Source organism: Cornus florida, unplaced genomic scaffold, assembly GCF_030987335.1.
Source record: "Cornus florida cultivar Cherokee Brave unplaced genomic scaffold, ASM3098733v1 CherokeeBrave_3.0.0_Hap2_Chr05, whole genome shotgun sequence".
Lineage (NCBI taxonomy): Eukaryota > Viridiplantae > Streptophyta > Magnoliopsida > Cornales > Cornaceae > Cornus > Cornus florida.
In genome coordinates this window covers 69262793-69270220 of record NW_026775575.1, presented here as the reverse complement: position 1 = coordinate 69270220, position 7428 = coordinate 69262793, and the positions used below count along the sequence as shown (strand labels likewise).

The window sequence follows — 7428 nt, the reverse complement described above, 5'->3', positions numbered from 1 at the left end:
CTTCAATTGGTCACACCAAGCACTACCATTCCTGCGTCTGCACAAGCCTCCTTAAGCCTCGAAGCTTCCCCACGGGCCACCCACAAGAACCGTAAACCGCTAGCGCACAACCCGGCTGTAATTTCATCCATTTGGGCACTTGAAACAGAAAGGAAACTCCCCATTGAAATGCACAAAACAGAGCCTTGAGGTTGAGAATCTAACCATTTATGGTAGTTAGTGTCATTGTGGCTAGTCATAGGATCAGAGGCACCGGTTCCAAGTGTGAAATGAGGTATCAGAGGGCCAAAAGAGTACATAGGCATTGGCAATTTTGCTTTTAAAGCATTGAAGACTTGAGCTTCGAGCTCAAAGATGGAGGTAGAACAAGAAAAATTGTGCTCTGTTCACATGAGAAATCATTTTGACAATTTTCTATAAGAATTGTTCGCTTTCGTAAAAGATTGAAGAAAGGTCCACCAAACGGATTGATGATATTCCGGAGATGTAACCAACCCGTTTATATCTTCTTTCTGTCACGTGAAAATACATACACAACAAATTTTTATTAATCTTTTTTTGCTCATTTTGAATAAAATGTTTTACATCATAACATATATTTAAATAAAAAAATTTGTATAAAATAAATCATTTGGTATTTGGACACATCTATAATAATGGTTTTGGCATTCAAGAAAAAAAAATGTGAGCATGTTTTAGGAAAAAAAAATTACTTCATTTCTTTTAAGGATATGAAAAACATTAAGCCTGTTTGGAAAGTGATGGACCACTTAAAAATGCTTTTGTTTTAAAATTTTGTGTTTAAATATGTTGGTAACCGAATGAAAAAAAATTATGTAAAAATGACAGAGATATTAGCTCAATGGATAAAGTTAAAATTTGTAACTTTGAAGACTATTTTCTTAATAGATGTCTTATATCTTTTGTAAAAAATGATATAATTGACGATTTTAATACATCTGACTTAAAATCGACTGACATAAAAATATGACATGATTATTCTAAAATTTTAAATTTAAATAAAAATTATTACTAATCTTGTTTATTTCTATAAATTAGATTTATTTCCATTTCCTTCTCTTTTAAGTTTTTCTACGTATGCCGTTACATCTTTCCTCATCTTCTTCTTTGTTTTCATGGTACTGAAATATCACAACAACAATTTAGGCATTTACCAGTGTTCTTTTTATGACCTGGTACATATCCACTTTAACCGGCGTGCATTAAATGAACGCTGGTTAGTGCGAAATTTAGTGTATTTATTTATTGCGGGGAAATTTGGCGCTAATATTATTTCACTTTACTACTGTTTCTAACTTTACCAATTTGCTGACTTCTCATCCAACTTTACCATTTCACTCATCTGAAATAAAGCCCTATCTGTATCGTCATCCGTCTCTCCTCTGCTGTGTCTCGATCTCCATTTCTCAGCTGAAGCCCTTGATTGATGTATGCTAACTCGTCTCTCCTTCGGTATTATCTCATCTGAGATTACAAAGTTGAAGCCCTAGGTTTCTCTTCAGGCCGTCTCTCCTCTGTCTCGATCACTCACCAGTTACTCGATCTCCAAGAGCTTTTAATTTATGTCATTTCGAGATCTTACTCACTAGATTTTCCTCCCAAGACGTTCTCGCTGAAGCCTCTCTCAGGTACCTCTCTGTTTCGTTTTAATTTCTTCGTGGTTTCGTTGTTTTATTTCTCACTGATCATTCATTTTACACAATTCTAGGGTTAGCGTAGACCCCATAGAATGATGGGTCTGTTTTAGTTTTACTGCATCTGTTGGATTCTCAGACGATTGAATTTTATTGTGGTTCATCAAATTAGGGTTTTTAAAATTTTCATCTCAGTAGTAAACAAAATGATTGTTCAAGATTATTAAAGTTCAGTCATTTAGAATTAATGGGTTTCGTCAGTTCAGTTCAGTAATTTTTATAGTTGAATTTTGAGTCTTTACTGTTTTAATATAAGAATGTTAGTCATTTTTGGGAACGAGCTTTTACAGTTCAGGTTGAACAAAGTAGAAAATTGAGATAATAATTCTCAATTTATGAATGTCCTTGTATTTTGGATCAGCGGTTTTTGTTCAATTTTTTGACGGGTTTGGTTTTTGTATTGCGGGAAAAATTGGCGCTCCAATATTATTTCACCATTTTGTTTCTAACTTTACCATTTTATCTCATCTAACTTAAACCATTGTTTCGTTTGACCATTTGTTTCATCTAACTTAAACTATTATGTCATCTTCAAATTGAAGCCCTAGCTGTATCTTCAGGCCGGCCGTCTCTCCTCTGCTCTATCTCGATCGATCAGGCTGTTTCTCAGCTGCAAGAGCCGCTCTCCTCTACTCTGTCTCGATCTCTCACCAGCTGCTCGATCTCCATTTCTCAGCTGAAGCCCTTGATTGATCAGGCCGTTTCTCAGCTGCAAGGCTAACCCGTCTCTCTTCAAGCCGTCTCGCCTCTGCTCGATCTCCATAACTCTCAGGCAACTTTTTTGCTTGTGATGGTTAGGGAATTTTTTGCCCCTTCACTCTCTACAGGGCCGGCCTCAGATTTTAGAGGACCTTAAATTGCTTTTGAGGCCTATAGGGGATGGAAAAAAAATAAAAACACAATCTGCTTTGCATGGCGCAGCCTCCACTATCGCCTCAGGTGAGGTGACAAGGTATGTTCATCCTCTCTCTCTCTTCTCTTCTCTCTCCTTTTGCATGAATCGATCTTTTATATATGTTTCTTTCTTTCGTTCATCTCATCATTTTATTTGTTCTAACTTTGGTTCGTTTGATTCGGGCCTTTACCTTTGTTCCAATACTGAAAAGTAGCTAGGGTTTTGTGTGTGTCACTGTGTGTGTGATGGCTATCAAAAGCTGAATGAATATATTATGGTTCTCTTAGTATTTTAATAAATGTGTGCCTTTCTACATGGGTCTTTCATGGCCATCGAGTCCATAATCTACGGCAGGTACTTTTTTTTTTTCCTCTCCCTAAGTCCACTCCAATCTCACAACAGCAGTAGCCATACCCCTTTTCCTCATAATTTTTTGCATTTTCACATTCAATCCCACAAAAATTAAGGATCCCTTCTAGTGGGTTGAGGTAATAATTAACTTTTTCGATCTCTAAATTATGCTCTTACTTAAAAATGCCAAATTAAGGGTATTTTTATTTTTATTTTTATGTGAAGATACATACCACCATTATTGATGTTATTTGAAGTTGGCTCAGCTAGAATTTCAGTTAATAATACTGTCAAAACACTTGCCATCAGAATGTACAAAAACATGGAAATCAAGAGCAGGCTTTAACAAAACAAAAGTTAATGGTTTTTTCTATTAATTTGCACAGGTCTTCTGTAGCAATGATCAATCAATCACTGCAGGTTATTGGCTCCCAAAAAAACACACAACAAAGTGTAGTGTAGTTAATATAAATAGTGAAAGACAAAACTATATATGATAGTGGAGGCCACATATAACCTAAAAGTCCCACTACTTCTTTAGTACAAGTTCAGCCTCCTCTATATATATATATAGTCACCTCATCTCCACATATTTTTGTCATCTGTAATCATTAAAATTTAGTAGCTATATAAACAATGAATGTAAAAGAAGCTGCAGTTTTCTGTTCTCTAGTAAACTGTTCTCTTCATTCTTTATTTTGTGCCTGTGTAAATTTCGCACTCTTTAATTGATAAATTTATTGTTATTAGTTAGCTGTCTTATGCACACTGCACATGCGCACAATTATTTATTGGTGGTGATAAAAATTTATAGTTATTAGTTAGTTGTCTTAAGCACACAGCACATGCGCCCAATTATTTATTGGTGGTGATAAAAATTTATAGTTATTAGTTAGTTGTCTTAAGCACACAGCACATGCGCACAATTATTTGTTGGTGGTGATAAATTTACAGTTATTAGTTAGTTATTTGTCTTTTGCACAATGCACAGGGGCACAATTGTATTAGCTATAGAATTTGAAAACATCGTGTTAAAATTTCGCACTCTTATAATTCTTTTTTGCGCGTATGAAACTCAAGGCCTCACATTTCAAAGTTCGCCTAGGGCGTCTCAAAATATTTGGAATCTCAGGGCCGGCCCTGACTCTCTATATGTATATAGGAATAAAATAGAACATTACTTTAATTTATGCACATTATATTTCAAAAGAACTCGAAACATTTCACATCAAATTGTACAAAATTTAGTTAGAGATTCGAATGGAAGACCTGATACCATGACCTGGTCCACAAGTTATGTCTGTGGCTTGCACCTTCTTGGACCCACTCACAATAGATATACAATCATCACCTTTAAACACATTAATTAATTAGGAACTTTATCAATTAGAAACATATATATGTGTGTATTAGAAGTATTTGGATGAGTTATGTTTTGAAGTGTACCTGTTTCAATAGCACAGCTTTTAATCTGGATGTTTTGGGTGTTTGTGACATGAATCCCGTCAGTGTTGGGGCTATTCTCGGGTGCTGTCACCATGAGATTAGAAGCTACAACATTCACACATTTCTCAAAAAAAATGGGAATTTGTTGTGCATCTTCAACCTTCAGCTTTTTCACTATCAAGTTCTTGCAGTTGTAGAAGGTTGAAGCCTGCCAAAGCAAATTTTCTCAATTTATTCCGTAAATAATTATGGAACTAGCTAAAAATTAGAATTTTATTCTTTTCTTTTTTGCAGTGGGCCCAATAGGGCATACAGCCCAACAAGGGAAATTGGCCCAAACTAGAATAGTAGAACCATAATAATTTTTAATATATACATGGCTTTTTTTTTTTATTTTGTGCAGAAAAGTATAAAAGATCTTCAAGCAAGCCAATATTCTGACTCGCCTATTGGCAGTTTCGATGATTTGTACTCCGTTGTGAGGGGAGAAGAGAGAAGGGGTCGTGTGCGGATGCTTGGTTTGGGCCTGCACCAAGCCATGTTTGAGGGCCCTCCCCTAGTAAAGCTGAACTCATTAACAAAGCCAAAAAATTTGATGAGGAGGCACATGCTACACGTGTAGAGTTGCAAGATACAATTTCAAAAATGCAAGTTGATTATGACGACAAATTGGAAAATTTACGAGCCGACTATGACGACAAATTGGGAAACTTACAAAAACAAGTGGCTATACTAATGCAGATGCAATAACGAAATTCTAGTGGACAGGTATATTTATTATTAGTTTTACTCTTTACTGAATATAAGTTTACTTATGCCAAGATTTCATGTATAATTTTGTTTTGTTATTTTGAAGTGTTCTAATTCTTCAAATGCTCCTAGAGTATCCCCAAATTCAAGTTTTAATCGTGCTAATTCAGTTAAGGTTATGATTTTAATTTCTTATATGTTAAATTTCCATTATATTTTTTTCTAATACCCCTTATTTCTTATATGTTAAATTTTCATTTATTATAATATGTGCTTAATGAATTTATAAAAAATGTAGGGCAATTCAAATCAAATGGACACGAGTTGTTGAAGTTGAAGCTTGAAAAAAAAAAAGTTTGAAGATGGGGTCGTCGTGCTTTCTGAATTTCCTTAGCATAGCCACTTGTTTTTTGTAAATTTTCCAATTTGTCGTCATAGTAGGCTTGTAAATTTTCCAATTTGTCGTCATAATCAGCTTTCATTTTTGAAATTGTATCCTGCAACTCTACACGTGCAGCACATGCCTCATCAAATTTTTTGGCTTTGTTAATGAGTTCAGCTTTACTAGGAGAGGGCCCTCAAACATTGCTTGGTGAAGGCCCAAGCCAAGCATCTGCACACGACCCCTTCTCTCTTCTCCCCTCACAACAGAGTACAAATCATCGAAACTGCCAAAGAGAACAAATGAAAAATTAAGTTACTTTTGTATAAAGATTTCAGTATCTTATTTTTGACTCCAGTATTTGGTTGTCTATGGTTAAAAGATTTTTTGGTTAATTTAATCAGCAACAACCCAAAAGATCTAGGAACCAACCACCATGCTTGTTACAGGTTCAGGGTCAACTGGTGCTTTTTTGTTACTGTTGCTGACTCGTTGATGATGTGATTTCTGTTAAGGTATCTGGGAGATTTTTGCATATTTTTTGTCAAGCAGAATCAGCACTAACCAGTCTTGCAAAAAAACATATGATGTTCTATTTATCCATTTCAATTTCTGTCTTATGTGAAATAGATGTCATACAACTTCTTCAACAGGTTTTCAGGGGTAAGTATATCTGTATTTGCCAATAGGAAATAAAATGTAGCTTTCTCTCTCAAAAAAATTGTGCCTGTTTTAGACTAAAAATTCTGGTCTCTTTGTTGTATTGTCTTTGTCAATGTGTTTTTTTTTTTTTTTTAAAAATGAAGTCATAATATAAATAGTAGAAATTGAAAATATCCAAATCAACCAAATGGCATGAGTTAAGGAGTGGTCACAAAGGAAGGATATGTGCCCAGAAAAGGAACTTGTGGAGCTAACATGTATATATTTTTTTTTTAGGCATAAAAGATTTTCAAGCAAGCCAATACTCTGACTAGTCTATTGGCAGTTCTAATGATTTGTACTCTGTTGTTGTGAGGGAAGAAGAGAGAAGGGTCGTGTGCGGATGGTTGGCTTGGGGCTTACACCAAGTAATGTTTGGGGCCTTCTCCTAGTAAAGCTAACTCATTAACAAAGTCAGAAAAATCTGATGAGGAGGCATGTGTTGCACGTGTAGAGTTGCATGATACAATTTCAAAAATACAAGCTAACTATGACGACAAATTGAAAAATTTACGAGCTAACTATGACGACAAATTGGAAAATTTACAAAAACAAGTGGCTATGCTAATGCAGATGCAACAATGAAGTTCTAGTGGACAGGTATATTTATTATTAGTTTTACTCTTTACTGAATATATGTTTACTTATGCCAAGATTTCATGTATAATTTCGTTTTGTTATTTTGAAGGGTTCTAATTCTTCAAATGCTCCTAGAGTATCCCCAAATTCAATTTCTAGTCGTGTTAATTCAGTTAAGGTTATGACTTTTATTTCTTATATATTAAATTTCCATTATATTTTATTCTAATACCTTTAATTTCTTATATGTTAAATTTTCATTTATTATAATGTGCGCTTAATGAATTTATAAAAAATGTAGGGCAATTCAAATCAAATGGGCAAGAATTGTTGAAGTTAAAATTGAAGCTAGAAAAAAGAAAGTTTGAAGATGGTGTCGTGGTTGTGCTTTCTGAATTTCCTTGGCCGGTGTGAAAACTTATAGTACATTTTGATGGGTTCTTTTGAGGAAACTTGTGGTGTGTTTGTTACATTTGTGAAAAATTCTTTTGATTGTGTATACTTCTTTTGAAAAAAAACTTCTTTAGCGGCTTCATTGTGTTCACTACTCTTAAAAAATTTGGTTGACATTTAGCAGCTTTATTTATATTAGTAGACAATTTGGATGG

General features: G+C 34.5%; 1 long non-coding RNA gene across 6 annotated transcripts; it reads left to right on the top strand.

Moving 5' to 3' along the window:
* Positions 1-1283: 1283 nt before the first annotated feature.
* On the top strand, positions 1284-7428 carry LOC132306752 (uncharacterized). 6 transcript variants are annotated; one of them, XR_009482097.1, is made up of 6 exons: positions 1284-1649; positions 2258-2667; positions 4811-5332; positions 5456-6841; positions 6930-6998; positions 7122-7428. It is a non-coding gene; the product is annotated as an uncharacterized LOC132306752 (long non-coding RNA). The 6 variants fall into 6 exon arrangements; XR_009482096.1 differs by having other exon boundaries at positions 6930-7428; XR_009482095.1 differs by having other exon boundaries at positions 5456-6998.